This window comes from Macaca thibetana, chromosome 5 (genome assembly GCF_024542745.1).
Source record: "Macaca thibetana thibetana isolate TM-01 chromosome 5, ASM2454274v1, whole genome shotgun sequence".
In the NCBI taxonomy this organism is placed as follows: Eukaryota; Metazoa; Chordata; class Mammalia; order Primates; family Cercopithecidae; genus Macaca; species Macaca thibetana.
In genome coordinates, this window is record NC_065582.1 from 104,900,331 (window position 1) to 104,916,111 (window position 15,781).

At 39.6% G+C, this 15,781-nt stretch overlaps 1 protein-coding gene across 1 annotated transcript in view; it reads right to left on the minus strand.

Moving 5' to 3' along the window:
- Window positions 1-15,781, minus strand: part of SCFD2 (sec1 family domain containing 2) — an 807,609-nt gene that overhangs the window by 6,445 nt on the left and 785,383 nt on the right. The window lies entirely within an intron of this gene.

Below are 15,781 nucleotides of genomic sequence, written 5' to 3' on the forward strand. Positions count from 1 at the left end.
CCATTCTAACTGGTGTGAGATGGTGTCTCATTGTGGTTTTGATTTGCACTTCTCTGATGGCCAGTGATGATGAGCATTTTTTCATGCATCTGTTGGCTGTATGAATGTCTTCTTTTGAGAAATGTCTGGTCATATTCTTGGCCCATTTTTTGATGGGGTTGTTTGTTTTTTTCTTGTAAATTTGTTTGAGTTCCTTGTAGGTTCTGGATATTAGCCCTTTGTCAGATGAGTAGATTGCAAAAATTGTCTCCCATTCTGTAGGTTGCCTGTTCACTCTGTTGGTAGTTTCTTTTGCTGTGCAGAAGCTCTTTAGTTTCATTAGATCCCATTTGTCAATTTTGGCTTTTGTTGCCATTCCTTTTGGTGTTTCAGACGTGAAGTCTTTGTCCATGTCTATGTCCTGAATGGTATCACCGAGGTTTTCTTCTAGGGTTTTTATGGTATTAGGTCTAACATTTAAGTCTCTAATCCATCTTGAATTAATTTTCGTATAAGGAGTAAGGAAAGGATCCAGTTTCAGCTTTCTACTTATGGCTAGCCAATTTTCCCAGCACCATTTATTAAATAGGGAATCCTTTCCCCATTTCTTGTTTCTCTCAGGTTTGTCAAAGATCAGATGGCTGTAGATGTGTGGTATTATTTCTGAGAGCTCTGTTCTGTTCCATTGGTCTATAACTCTGTTTTGGTACCAGTACCATGCTGTTTTGGTTACTGTAGCCTTGTAGTATAGTTTGAAGACAGGTAGCATGATGCCTCCAGCTTTGTTCTTTTGACTTAGGATTGTCTTGGCAAGTAGGCTCTTTTTTGGTTCCATATGAATTCTAAAGCAGTTTTTTCCAATTCTGTGAAGAAAGTCATTGGTAGGCTTGATGGGGATGGCATTGAATCTATAAATTACCTTGGGCAGTATGGCCATTTTCACAATATTGATTCTTCCTATCCATGAGCATGGTATGTTTTTCCATTTGCTTGAGTCCTCTTTTATTTCACTGAGCAGTGGTTTGCAGTTCTCCTTAAAGAGGTCCTTTACATCCCTTGTAAGTTGGATTGCTAGGTATTTTATTCTCTTTGAAGCTATTGCGAATGGGAGTTCATTCATGATTTGGCTCTCTGTTTGTCTGTTACTGGTGTATAAAAATGCTTGTGATTTTTGCACATTGATTTTGTATCCTGAGACTTTGCTGAAGTTGCTTATCAGCTTAAGGAGATTTTGTGCTGAGACAATGGGGTTTTCTAAATATACAATCATGTCATCTGCAAACAAGGACAATTTGACTTCTTCTTTTCCTAACTGAATACCCTTGATTTCTTTCTCTTGCCTGATTGCTCTAGCCAGAACTTCCAACACTATGCTGAATAGGAGTGGTGAGAGAGGGCATCCCTGTCTTGTGCCAGTTTTCAAAGGGAATTTTTCCAGTTTTTGCCCATTCAGTATGATATTGACTGTGGGTTTGTCATAAATAGCTCTTATTATTTTGAGATATGTTCCATCAATACCTAGTTTATTGAGAGTTTTTAGCATGAAGGGCTGTTGAATTTTGTCAAAAGCCTTTTCTGCATCTATTGAGATAATCATGTGGTTCTTGTCTTTGGTTCTGTTTATATGCTGGATTACGTTTATTGATTTGCATATATTGACCCAGCCTTGCATCCCAGGGATGAAGCCCACTTGATCATGGTGGATAAGCTTTTTGATGAACTGCTGAATCCGGTGTGCCAGTATTTTATTGAGGATTTTTGCATCGATGTTCATCAGGGATATTGGTCTAAAATTCTCTTTTTTTGTTGTGTCTCTGCCAGGCTTTGGTATCAGGATGATGTTGGCCTCATAAAATGAGTTAGGGAGGATTCCCTCTTTTTCTATTGATTGGAATAGTTTCAGAAGGAATGGTACCAGCTCCTTCTTGTACCTCTGGTAGAATTCAGCTGTGAATCTGTCTGGTCCTGGAGTCTTTTTGGTTGGTAGGCTATTAATTATTGCCTCCATTTCAGAGCCTACTATTGGTCTATTCAGGGATTCATCTTCTTCCTGGTTTAGTCTTGGAAGAGTGTTAAGTATCCAGGAAATTATCCATTTCTTCTAGGTTTTCTAGTGTATTTGCGTAGAGGTGTTTATAGTATTCTCTGATGGTAGTTTGTATTTCTGTGGGGCCGGTGGTGATATCCCCTTTATCATTTTTTATTGCGTCTATTTGATTCTTCTCTCTTTTCTTCTTTATTAGTCTTGCTAGCGGTCTATCAATTTTCTTGATCTTTTCAAAAAAACCAGCTCCTGGATTCATTGATTTTTTGGAGGGTTTTTTGTGTCTCTATCTCCTTCAGTTCTGCTCTGATCTTAGTTATTTCTTGCCTTCTGCTAGCTTTTGAATGTGTTTGCTCTTGCTCCTCTAGTTCTTTTAATTGTGATGCTAGGGTGTCAATTTTAGATCTTTCCAGCTTTCTCTTGTGGTCATTTAGTGCTATAAATTTCCCTCTACACACTGCTTTAAATAAGGTGTCCCAGAGATTCTGGTATATCTTTGTCCTCATTGGTTTCAAAGAACATCTTTATTTCTGCCTTCATTTCTTTATGTACCCAGTAGTCATTCAGGAGCAGGTTGTTCAGTTTCCATGTAGTTGAGCGGTTTTGATTGAGTTTCTTAGTCCTGAGTTCTAGTTTGATTGCACTGTGGTCTGAGAGACAGTTTGTCATAATTTCTGTTCTTTTACATTTTCTGAGGAGTGCTTTACTTCCAGCTCTGTGGTCAATTTTGGAATAAGTGCAATGTGGTGCTGAGAAGAATGTATATTCTGTTGATTTGGGGTGGAGAGTTCTGTAGATGTCTATTAGGTCCACTTGGTGCAGAGTTGAGTTCAATTCCTGGATATCCTTGTTAACTTTCTGTCTTGTTCATCTGTCTAATGTTGACAGTGGGGTGTTGAAGTCTCCCATTATTATTGTATGGGAGTCTAAGTCTCTTTGTAAGTCTCTAAGGACTTGCTTTATGAATCTGGGTGCTCCCGTATTGCGTGCATATATATTTATTTAGCTCTTCCTGATGAATTGATCCCTTTACCATTATGTAATGGCCTTCTTTGTCTCTTTTGATCTTTGATGGTTTAAAGTCTGTTTTGTCAGAGACTAGGATTGCAACCCCTGCTTTTGTTTGTTCTCCATTTGCTTGGTAGATCTTCCTCCATCCCTTTATTTTGAGCCTATGTATGTCTCTGCATGTGAGATGGGTCTCCTGAATACAGCAAACTGATGGGTCTTGACTCTTAAACCTGTTTGCCAGTCTGTGTCTTTTAATTGGACCATTTAGTCCATTTACATTTAAGGTTAATATTGTTATGTGTGAACTCGATCCTGTCATTGTGATATTAGCTGGTTATTTTGCTCATTAGTTGATGCAGTTTCTTCCTAGCATCGATCGTCTTTACATTTTGGCATGTTTTTGCAATGGCTGGTACCGGTTGTTCCTTTCCATGTTTAGTGCTTCCTTCAGAGTCTCTTGTAGGGCAGGCCTGGTGGTGACAAAATCTCTCAGCATTTGCTTGTCTGTAAAGGATTTTATTTCTCCTTCATTTATGAAACTTAGTTTGGCTGGATATGAAATTCTGGGTTGAAAATTCTTTTCTTTAAGAATGTTGAATATTGGCCCCCACTCTCTTCTGGCTTGGAGAGTTTCTGCCGAGTAATCTGCTGTTAGTCTGATGGGCTTTCATTTGTGGGTAACCGGACCTTTCTCTCTGGCTGCCCTTAACATTTTTTCCTTCATTTCAACTTTGGTGAATCTGGCAATTATGTGTCTTGGAGTTGCTCTTCTCGAGGAGTATCTTCGTGGCGTTCTCTGTATTTCCTGAATTCGAATGTTGTCCTGCCTTAATAGGTTGGGGAAGTTCTCCTGGATGATATCCTGAAGAGTGTTTTCCAACTTGGTTCCATTTTCCCCCTCACTTTCAGGCACACCAATCAGACGTAGATTTGGTCTTTTCACATGGTTCCATATTTCTTGGAGGCTTTGTTCATTTCTTTTTCCTCTCTTTTCTCTAGTCTTCTCTTCTCACTTCATTTCATTCATTTGATCTTCAATCTTTGATACTCTTTCTTCCAGTTGATCGAGTCGGTTACTGAAGCTTGTGCATTTGTCACGTAATTCTTGTGTCATGGTTTTTACCTCTATCAGTTCTTTTATGTCCTTCTCTGCATTGATTATTCTAGTTATCCATTCTTCCACTCTTTTTTCAAGATTTTTAGTTTCTTTGCGCTGGGTACGTAGTTCCTCCATTAGCTCTGAGAAGTTTGATCGACCAAAGCCTTCTTCTCTCAACTCGTCAAAGTCATTCTCCGTCTACCTTTGATCAGTTGCTGGTGATGAGCTGCATTCCTTTGGAGGGAGTGATGCGCTCTGATATTTTGAATTTCCAGCTTCTCTGGCCTGCTTTTTCCCCATCTTTGTGGTTTTATCTGCCTTTGTCTTTGATGTTGGTGACATACTGATGGGGTTTCGGTGTGGGTATCCTTTCTGTTTGTTAGTTTTCGTTCTAACACTCAGGACCCTCAGTTGCATATCTGTTGGAGTTTGCTTGATGTCCACTCCAGACCCTGTTTGCCTGGGTATCAACAGCGGAGGCTGCGGAAGATAGAATATTGCTGAACAGCGAGTGTTGCTGTCTGATTCTTGCTCTGGAAACTTTGTTTCAGAGGTGTGAGGTGTCAGTCTGCACCTAGTGGGGTATGTCTCCCAGTTAGGTTACTCAAGGGTCAGGGACCCACTTGAGCAGGCAGTCTGTCCGTTCTCAGATCTCAACCTCCATGCTGGGTGACCCACTGCTCTCTTCAAAGCTGTCAGACAGGGGTATTAACATCTGCTGAGGTTTCTGCTGCTTTTTGTTAGCTATGCCCTGTCCCCAGAGGTGGAGTCTATAGAGGCAGGCAGGCCTCCTTGAGCTGCAGTGGGCTCCACCCAGTTCGGGCTTCCAGGTGGCTTTGTTTACCTACTTAAGCCTCAGCAATGGTGGGCGCCCCTCCCCCAGGCCCGCTGCTACCTTGCAGTTAGATCTCAGACTGCTGTGCTAGCAATGAGGGAGGCTCCGTGCACGTGGGACCCTCCGGGCCAGGTGTGGGTTATAATCTCTGGGTTGCTGTTTGCTAATACCCTTGGTAAAGCGCAGTAGTAGGTTGGGAGTTACCCGATTTTCCAGGTGTTGTGTGTCTCAGTTTCCCTTGGCTAGGCAAAGGGATTACCTTCCCCCTTGCACTTCCCAGGTGAGGCGATGCCTCACCCTGCTTCAGCTCTCACTGGTTGGGCTGCACCAGCTGACCAGCACCAATTGTCCGGCACTCCCCAGTGAGATGAACCTGGCACCTCAGTTGAAAATGCAGAAATCACTCACCTTCTGCGTTGCTCGTGCTGGGAGCTGGAGGCCGGAGCTGTTCCTATTCAGCCATCTTGCTCAGGATCTAGTAAGCTATTTTTAATGCCATCTTTGTTCAAAAACTAGATATAATATATATAAAATAGAGTTTTTCTGATAAAGGCAAAAAAATGAGGAAAATTCTGCCAACCACTACCAAGTACTTACACTTTTATTCAGCTTTCATCTTCCTGCCTTCCCAAAATGATTTGATTGTTTACAACATGTCTTTCTCCAAAAAATGAGAGGTGAAAATATAGGAAAGTAGAGTGATAGTTACCTGAGGCTGGGAAGAGTTGGCAGGGAAGGGGGAGGTATGGTTAATGGGTACTAAAATATAGAAAGAATAAGATCTAGTATTTGATAGCACAACAGGGTGACTATTGTCAATCATAATTTAATTGTACATTTAAAAACAATTTAAAAAGTACAATTGGATTGTTTGTAACACAAAGGATAAACGCTTGAGGTGATGAATGCCTCATTTACCCTTGTGTAATTATTATGCATCATATGCCTATATCAAAATATCTCATAACCCATAAATATATACACCTACTTACTATGTGCCCACAAACTTTTTTTATTAAAAAAAAGAAAAAAATACATGTTTCTCAGGGTAGGCAATCTCTACTGGCCAATGTATAAAAGACTCTGGGCATTAGGACAAGGTCACATAAAGGATCTTTAAAGGATCTTCTCCAAGATTAACAGTAAGAATATTCAAACTGTGGATTTTGTAAAAGGAAGGGAAGGGGAGGGGAGGGGAGGAGAAGGGAGGGGAGGGGACTGTAAGGAAAAGAAAGGGATGGAGAAGAAATCTGCAGATTAAGAGACTTAAAAAATTAGCCAGACATGGTGGCATGTACCTGTAGTCCTAGGCTGCTTGGGAGGCTGAGGTGGGAGGATCACCTGAGCCTGGGAGGTCGAGGCTGCAGTGAGCTGTGATTGTGCTACTGCACTCGAGCTTGGGCAACAGAGACCCTGTCTCAAAAAATAATAACAACAATTTTTCAATGGTTAAACAAACCATAGTGCTCAACAACGTACACTGGGTAATAAAACTATTTTTAAAAATACAAGACAATTATAGCTATAAAAGTCAGGAGAGTGGTTACTTCTGATTAGAACAGGGCAGGTGGAGGGGCTACTAGGGTATTTGCCAACATTCTGTTTCTTGTCTTGGGTGGTGTTACAAAAGTGCACAACTCACAACATCCCATTAAATTATTCATTGGTTTTGTGTGGTGTTCTGCGTGTCTTATTTTACATCAAATGTATGTTTGCATTTTTAATAGTAACTTAATGTCAAAGTAATTTAATACAAATTAGGTAATTTGTATTATTTATAAATATAGAGGTAAACACCAGAAGTGGCCAAAACAGGCAAGGGTGGTTATTTCTGGGGTATTGCATAGATTATGGATAATGAACTCCTATTTTGCATTGTAAATCTTTTGGTGCCAGATGTATGTACCATGTTGATAAAAAATGACTTTTAAAATAAATTGTCCCAGACCGGGGAAGACTAAGGAGACATGACGAAAAAATGCAGTGTAGTATCCTGGATTGGATCTTCAGACTGAGAGAGAACATCAGTGGAAAACTAGTCAAATCTGAATAAAGTCTGAAGTTGTATTAGTCCGTTCTCACGCTGCTGATAAAGACATACCCGAAACTGGGTAATTATGAAAGACAGAGGTTTAATTGACTCACAGTTCTACATGGCTGGGGAGGCTGCCACAATCATGGCAGAAGGCAAAGAGGAGCAAGTCACATCCTCCATGGTGACAGGGAAGAAAGACAATGAGAGAGCCAAGCGAAAAGGGAAACCCCTTACAAAATCATCAGGTCTCATGAGACTTATTCACTACCATGAGAACAGTATGGGGGAAATTGCTCCCATGATTCCATTATCTCCCACCAGATCCCCTCACAATACATGGGAATTATGGGAGCTACAATTCAAGACAAGATTTGAGTGGGGACACCACCAAACCATATCAGAAGTTTAGTTAAAAATAATGTACCAATGTTGGTTTCCTAGTTTTGACAAATGTATCAAGGTAATGTAAGATATTAAAATTAGGGGAAGCTATGTGAAGAAAATGCAGGAACTCTCTGTAACTTCTCTGCAAACCTAAGTTATTCTAAAATTCAAAATGTATGTTTGCCCTTCTGCCATGTGAGGACACATAAAAGGCGCCATCTATGAGGAATCAGCCCTCACCAGACATGGAATCTGCTGGCACCTTGATCTAGGACTTCTCAACCTCTAGAATTGTATCTTTGTAAACATCTTCACCCCATGATACCCCCACACTGCTTCATCTCATAAAGCAACAGTAACACAAGGCTCTTCTGGGAAACAGACTTATGGTGATGATTTCGAATGGAATTTGAGAAGACCTATTAGGAATAATTGCTTATGATTTCCCCAAGAATTCTAAATGGAATTATTTAACCAGATTATCTAGCTTTATAAATATGAATACACTTACTTTTTATACCTAAGGTGCCAAAAATATTTCAAATAAAAACATAAAAAATATTTTTAAGTTATTTTTATGAGCTGCCTTTTAGATTGTCTTATTACAAAAATTTTAGACACACACGTGCACACACACACACACACACACACACACGACAACCAACTAAACCTGTCACATGGGAGATGGGTGAGTCATACATCTGAGTATGTCAAGTACTAGAATGGCTTACTCTGACTTTGGAGTAGTCCAAAAGCTGTAGGGGGGTAAAAGAAAAAATTTTTAACAAAAATTCACCTTGCAGTTAGTTCCATTTCAAGGTAATGGCAATTTCTTACTCTATCTCTGTTTTGTAGCTGAACTCCTGGAACGTATGGGCCAACCAACTGGAAGCAGAACAGAGTGAGGAAAAAGTTTTAAAGGAGAGAGTCTGACCTGCTCAAGGAACTGGACAAAGCCCAGTGCAGCCAGAACTCAGTGCAAGGAAGAAGCATAGCAGGATAGAAACAGGGATTGGAGTGTGTAGGACCTTAATATGGAACAGCTGACTCCATGAGATGCCGCTGAAGGATGATATGCCCGATGGGAGCACAGTCTGACCCACTGGGTTCAAAGGTCCTTCTGCTCCTGATGTGATAACCTGAGAGGGACCCTACCAAACATGCATCACCTGGATTTACTCATGAGGAAATCTCAGACAAACCCAAATGGGGGAGTGTAGTATAAATTACTGGTCTGTACTCTTCAATGTCACAAAAGACAAAGAAAGCCTGAGATTAAAGAAGGCTGAAGACACATGACAACCAAGTATCTGCCCAGGATTGGATTCTGGAAGAAAATAACCTTTTAGATAGGACATTTTGGGGACACTTGGTAAAATTTGAACTTGGACTGTATAGTAGATAATAGTATTGAATCAGTGTCAAATGTACTGATCATTGTAACTGTGGTTATGGAAGAAAATGTCCTTGTTAAAGGATACAGACTAAAGTACTCAGGAGCAAAGGGTTATGATGTCTCCACCATACTCGTAAATGAATCAGCAACAATAATGTAATAACAGTAATTGTAATAATCAAAATATGCATATATAGAGATAAAACAAATTATTAAAATTGGTAAATCTAGATGAAGGATAGATAGTTGCTTGCTGTCTAGTCTTGCAACTTTTCTGTAGGTTTACAATTTTTCAAAATAAAAAGACAAAAGAAAGCCCTCAGGTTGCTGTGCCATGAATGGATTGAGGAAGCAAGACAGTATGGTGGCGTGGACTAGGGGGTTGGCAATAGACATGAAGCGATACCTCTGTAATTGATGTATACATTGGAGGTGAAGGAATGAACCTGGAGGAATGAAGGAAAGGAGGTGTTTTATTTATACTTGCCATCATCACAAATCTACCTGGTCAGTTTTTTTTTTTTTTTTTTATTGGTCTATCAATATAATATCTTTCAAGGTATGACAATAATCATTAAAATCACTATAAGCATAAATGTAAATAAGTATCATCATTCATGTGACTATCACAAACACCACACCAATAACTTATTTCCATTGATATAGTAAATGCTCATGGGTGAGCTGGAACCGTGCCAGAGTCTGGGATTTGGTAGGTGTTAAGGCCATCATCTATGTTCTGGGAGTTCAGCTATGAAACAGAGATAGAGTAAGAAATTGCCATTACCTTGAAATGGAAGTAACTGAAAGGTGAAAAATTTGATCAGGTCATAATTTTTCATTCAATAGATGAGAAACTATGTTACTGTTCCTGGTGCTGGTGGTGTTGCTGGTGCTGCTGGTGCTGGGGGTGTTGCTGGTGGTGCTGGTGGTGATGAAAGCGTCCTGCTGGCTCTGACACAGTCAGGCTGCAGAATTCCTGCTCTAGGCATAGTCTGGGTTTGGAATTCACATTCTACTCCTGCTGCACTTTGCCTCCCTCAGTATTTCAGCAGAAACCCACCCTCAGGCTAGAGTGAGTTTATTAATCATTGACGCAGGGATTGTCTGACAGATGAAGAAGATCATTCAAGAGACTTTCAAGTCAAAGCAAGGGGGTGATATAATCCCTTCACTAAGGATTTTGAAATGGTAGCTTCTTATATTCTCTTCTCAAGTCCTAGCCTTCAACTTTCAGATTTCCATGTTTTATCTCAAGAATAGCAGAATAAATTTTGTGGCATTTACAATTTATGTCATATGACTTTGGCAATAATTTCAAGAAAACCCAAATCAAGGAAAAACATTTCAGCAAAAAGACAAGTTTCACAATTAGACCAGTTGGAAATTCTAGACCCTGTTGAAAGGGCAACAGTGGAAAAACAACATTATCAACTTTCAAGCTTCTCTTGGGCCCGGAATACTCAAGAGGAAAGAATTTCAAACACCAGATGAGGACAGACATCAAGCCTATTACACTGTCTTCCAGTAATCTTAAAATTATATCTCAAATTACTATACTTAGATGATGGTTCCAGGCCCTGTGTTCATTAAACAAATGTGAAACTAAAAAAATCTCTTTTGGCATTCATAAAACCAAGTAGTTCTAGGGTTCAGTGTTAGCTCTTGGTCCAAAAGATTTAATGAGTTCCTCTAATTTCCCCAAGCACTTTCTCAGGACGAATTCAACACTTGCACATGGATACAGCTAAGCCTTCCAAGCCTACTGGTGTAAGTCCTTCCTGCCCTATAGGGAAAATTTTTAAGTTTAAAAATGCTGTTTACATGTGTGCAAAGATATTCACTCCAAGGTTTTTGTTGCTGTTGTTGTTGTTTGTGGGTTTTGTTTTCGTTTTTGTTTTGAGACAAGGTCTCACCTGTCACTCTGTTGCCCAGGCTGGAGTGCAGTGGCTCAATCATGGCTAATTGCAGCCTCAACCTCCCCGGGCTCAAGTGATCCTCCTACCCCAGCCTCCTGAGTAGCAGAGCATGCACCATCACACCTGGCTAATTTTTATATTTTTTTGTAGAGATGGGGTTTCGCCATGTTGCCCAGGCTGGTCTTGAACTCTTGAGCTCAAGTGATCTACCCCCCTTGGCCTCCCAAAGTGCTGGAATTATACACATGAGCCAGCTTGCTTGGCCTTGCAAGGTTCTATGTATATATAAAAGTAGCTATGGTATATCTATATTATGGAATTATATGCAGTAATTTTTTTTGAGATGGAGTCTCACTCTGTCTCCCAGGCTGGACTGCAGTGGCATGATCCTGGCTCACTGCAACCTCTACCTCCCAGGTTCCAGTGATTCTCCCACCTCAGCCTCCTGAGTAGCTGGGATTACAGGCGCATGCCACAATGCTCATCTAATTTTTTGTATTTTTAGTAGAGATGGGGTTTCACCCTGTTGGCCAGGCTGGTCTTGAACTCCTGACCTCAAGTGATCTGCCCACCTTGGCCTCCCAAAGTGCTGGGATTACAGGCATGAGCCACTGCACCTGGCCCAGTAATTTATTTTAAATGAAGTCACTCTAGTATAGAAAAATCTTTAAGACTATTAAGTTGAAAGAAAGAGCAAGTTGCAGAATAAAACTTAATAATCTTTGTTTTAAAAATTAAAACTAAAAACATATTTATATATCTATGTGCAAATATACATGTGTTAATGCAAAAATGGGTCTGTAAGGGCCTACCACAAACTTTCATTAGTAGTTATCTTTGGGGAAAAAAATGGAACTGGAATAAAGGGGAACTATCGGTTTTCACTCTATTTAACTGGATATTTTTGGTGAATTTTTAAATATGATCATGATTTGTGTGTCAAAATTACTGCATATAATTTCATAATATAGATGTATCATTATTTATTTAAAGAACATTTAGGTCTTTTTGATATTATGTGCAACTTTGCAGTGACTATCTTCACACATATGTAAACAGCACTTTTAACACTTTTCTACATAGAGCAGGAAGGTCTTACACTAGTAGGCTCAGAGGCTTAGCTATCCACATGCAAGTGTTGAATGAGTCAAGTAACTTTATTTTTTTAAGTGCATATAGAAGTCAAACTACAAAAATAATAAGAAAAAAAGCCTTGTGAAGATTCTTTTTTATTATGTTTTCCTAACTGTGGACAATAAGCATTTAGTACTTTCATCTTTTAAATAATACAAACATGTTTTAACAAAACCAAACATGTGATCTGACTGGAACTAGGGAAACTCAAGAATGTTTCTGTATAAGAAGTTTCCTGAATGGCTCAGGTAAGAGGTTGCCAAATTGCTATGATTTGGAGCCGTTGGTGTTGCCCAGGCCATCTTCAGTGGATGAGCAGGGGCAGAGAAGGCTGCCCTCACCATGGGCCCACGGACTTTGGGCTCTGAAGAGGTTCTAATAGCTGTGAATCTGGACCTCTGTGAGCACCCACTGCCCCTCTCTGAGTGGGTCCCTGGCACACATGTGAGGAAGGCTTGTGTCAGACAAGACCCTCTGTCCTTCAAGAAGTGCAGAAACGGCACTTGTGAATAAAATGCTGACTTCGTTGGACACCAGCAGCATAATTGGCTCCCGGGGGCAAAATTTGTCCCAAAGCTAGGAATAGAAAAAGTTTGCTCGAAGAACAAGAAGTATGACTTGATGATATCAGCTCTTTCTGCCCTCTCTTTCATTGGCTGACAAAAACAGCATCCATCTATGTGCAAGAGCCCAATCTGCAGGGTTCGTTGCCCTAAAGGAAAAGAAGATATTAGAGCTATTTTTGGAACCAGGCCACAGCAGACACTGTATATGATCCAAAGAGGTGATCATACCTTCAAAGAGTAGAGGAATTAAGCTAAATGGTGTTAGCGCAGCCTCATTTTGTTTCTTAAATTATTGCAGGTAACTTATACTTATTCCTATTTTAAACATGTGCTTCAGTGGAGTGGTTCTTCTATGTTCAGCTAGCTCAGGCCTAATAATGAGTTAATAATAACAAAATAACAGCTAAGACTTTCTAACCACTTACATTCCACCACTGAATGTACGGAATGCACTGAACATAGGCACAGGCATTTTGTTATGTGTTTGACACACTTTATCCCATTTAATCCTCACAACAACACTTAGACATAGGTACTGTTATTATTTCCCATTTTACAGATGAGGAAACTGAGTTTCATACAGTTGGTAAGTGGCTGAGCCAACATTCAAATGTGTGTTATTTTTACTTCAAAGACTGTGCTCTTAACTGCTGTGTTATTGGGGAAAGCTCTATTCTTTCAGATGAACAAAAGCTTGCTTCTAAACCACCTCATCATTTGTACCTGAAATTTGCATCAGGTAGCCTGGGTGGTCACCACAACAAAGGGTTCCAAAAGGACTCTCAGAAAGCTCTTTTAAATCCTGGCCTCAGTGTTCTCATCCCTAGATGGGAATGATAATGAGAGAGAGAACCTATCTCACAGGGTTGTTGGGAGAACCCAATGATCATGTAAAGTACTCAGCTTATTACTCATCGCAGAGTAATTGCTTAATAAATGTGTGAGAAAAATAAATAATATTTGCAAAAGCACACAAGTAAACATATTGGCTGGATTAGCTTGCTACTATAGCTAGAAAACACCTAGCAGAAAGCAGCATCTAAGTCATGGGACATTTCCCATTCTGTAAGTTTTGATAAGGCAGAAGAAAAAAATCTGGATCACAGCCCCCAGGGATCTCAGTGTGTGTTGGGGGCACAGGGAGCACAGAATGTCCAAATAGAGCAGCTTGCTATCATGTCTTCCTAAAGGGAAGGGGATGCCAAAAACAGTTCAGCTCCCGGACTGAAGAAGTCGTGAGAAAGAAGTCCACCTACTTCACGATTTTACTCAGTGCTGACTCGAACCCACCCCTTTATGCCATGGGATGGAGGGGAAAGAAGGGAGGTGGGAATGCTAGGTCCCAGGCAGAACAAGCAGCCACTTTACCCTTTTTTCCATCCTCCTACCAACCACAGTGCTAATTTAATGAAATTTAGTTAAAATGAGTTCAGCACCACTCCAAAGGGGAAAATAAGCCAAGAAAGGGCAGCGGGAAAGGCTGAAAAACGTTTGGGGTGAGGAAATAAAGGAGGCCTTACTTCTTCAATACCAGATTACTGGTTTTCAAACTATGTTCTATGGAACCCTGCTTCAGGGGTTCCACAAATGTTTTCATTAAAGTTTCACTTTTAAAATATAACTTGGCTTAATAACCAACAGATATATTCAACTGTGTTATAAATCAAATTTGAACTCTTTGGTGACTCTAACTGAGGTAATCTGAGAGGTTAACTTATTTTAATGAAAAATCTTAAAAATAAAAGTTTCCCCACTATTTTGATTTTATTGAAAAGATCTTGGAGATTGCAAGGCAGCTGTTTAAAAAACAAAATGAAACACAATATGCAACCATGTATCAGTGCAAACTTGAATTTTCATAATTCCATGTGAGTGAAATAAAAGTTCAGATGTAAATTGGGTGCTGAGACCAATAAAAGAATACTATTGTCACTGACAATCCTTGATTTCAAAATTTCATGTTCCTCAGATAGTTGCACTGTTCTCATTCTAAAAATAATTTATAAAAGGAATGTATACTAATAAAATGCCATATAAAACACCATATATATACAAGTGGTCAACAGATATATGAAAAGATGCTTAACATCACTAAGCATCAGACAAATGCAAGTCAAAATCACAATGAAACATCACTTCATGCCTGTCAGGGTGGTTATTTTCAAAAAGTTGAAAGATAATTGTTGGTAAGGATGTGGAGAAAAGAATCTGCTATGGTTTGAACCTGTCCCCGAAAAAGCATGTGTTAGTAACTTAACCCCCAATGCATCAGTGTTGGGAGGTGAGGCCTAATGGAAGGTGTTTAGATTATGAGGGCTACACCCTCATGAATAGATTAATGCAGATAACAAAGTGCTTGAGGCCGTGATTTTGACCTCTTGTTCCCTCTCGCTTGCACTCTCTTCCCCTTCCACCTTCCACTGTGGGATGGCACAGCACTAAAGCCCAGGCCCAGAGGTGGGCCCCTTGATCTTGGACCTCTCATTACTTCAGAACTGTAAGAAGTGAATCTCTGTTCTTTACAGCTTACCCAGTCTCAGCTATTTTGTTACAAGCAGCACAAAATGGACTAAGACAGACGCGTTATATACTGCTGGGGGGAAGGTAAAGTGGTACAGTCATTACACAGAAAAAAGAATGGAGGTTCCTCAAAAAATTAAAAACAGAAATACCATATGATCCAGCAGTCCCACTTCTGGGTATATATCCAAAGTATATAAATTCGGTAACTCTCAAGACATATCTGCATTACCACTTCACTGCAGCATTATTTACCGTAGCCAAGATGCAAAGCATCCTAAGTGCCCATTGACAGATGAATGGATAAATACATGTCATTCATATATATATATATATATATATATATATATATATATATATAAAACGAAATATTATTCAGCCTTCAAAAAGGAAGAAATCCTGTCATTTGCAAGAATATGAATGAACCTGGAGGACATTATGCTAAGTGAAGTAAGCCAGACATAGAAAGGCACATACTTCATGATATCACTTATATGTGGAATCTAAAAAACTGGAACTCATAAAAACAGAGTAGAATGGTGGTTAATAGGGCTAGAGAAGGGGAAAATGAGGAGGTATTAGTCAAAGGTTACAAATTTCAGTTTAAGGTGAGTAAATTCTTAAAATCTAATATATAGCATGGTGACATAGTTAATAATAATGGATTATATGCATGAAATTTGCTGAGATCTCAAATGTTCTCATCACACATACACAAGAGTATTTGCTAATTAACTGTAGTCGTCTCACAATGTGCACATATGCCAAACCATCCTGTTGTACACTTTAAATATATACAATATTTATTTGCCTATCATACCTCAATAAAGCTGAGGAAAAATATGCCATATACACACAA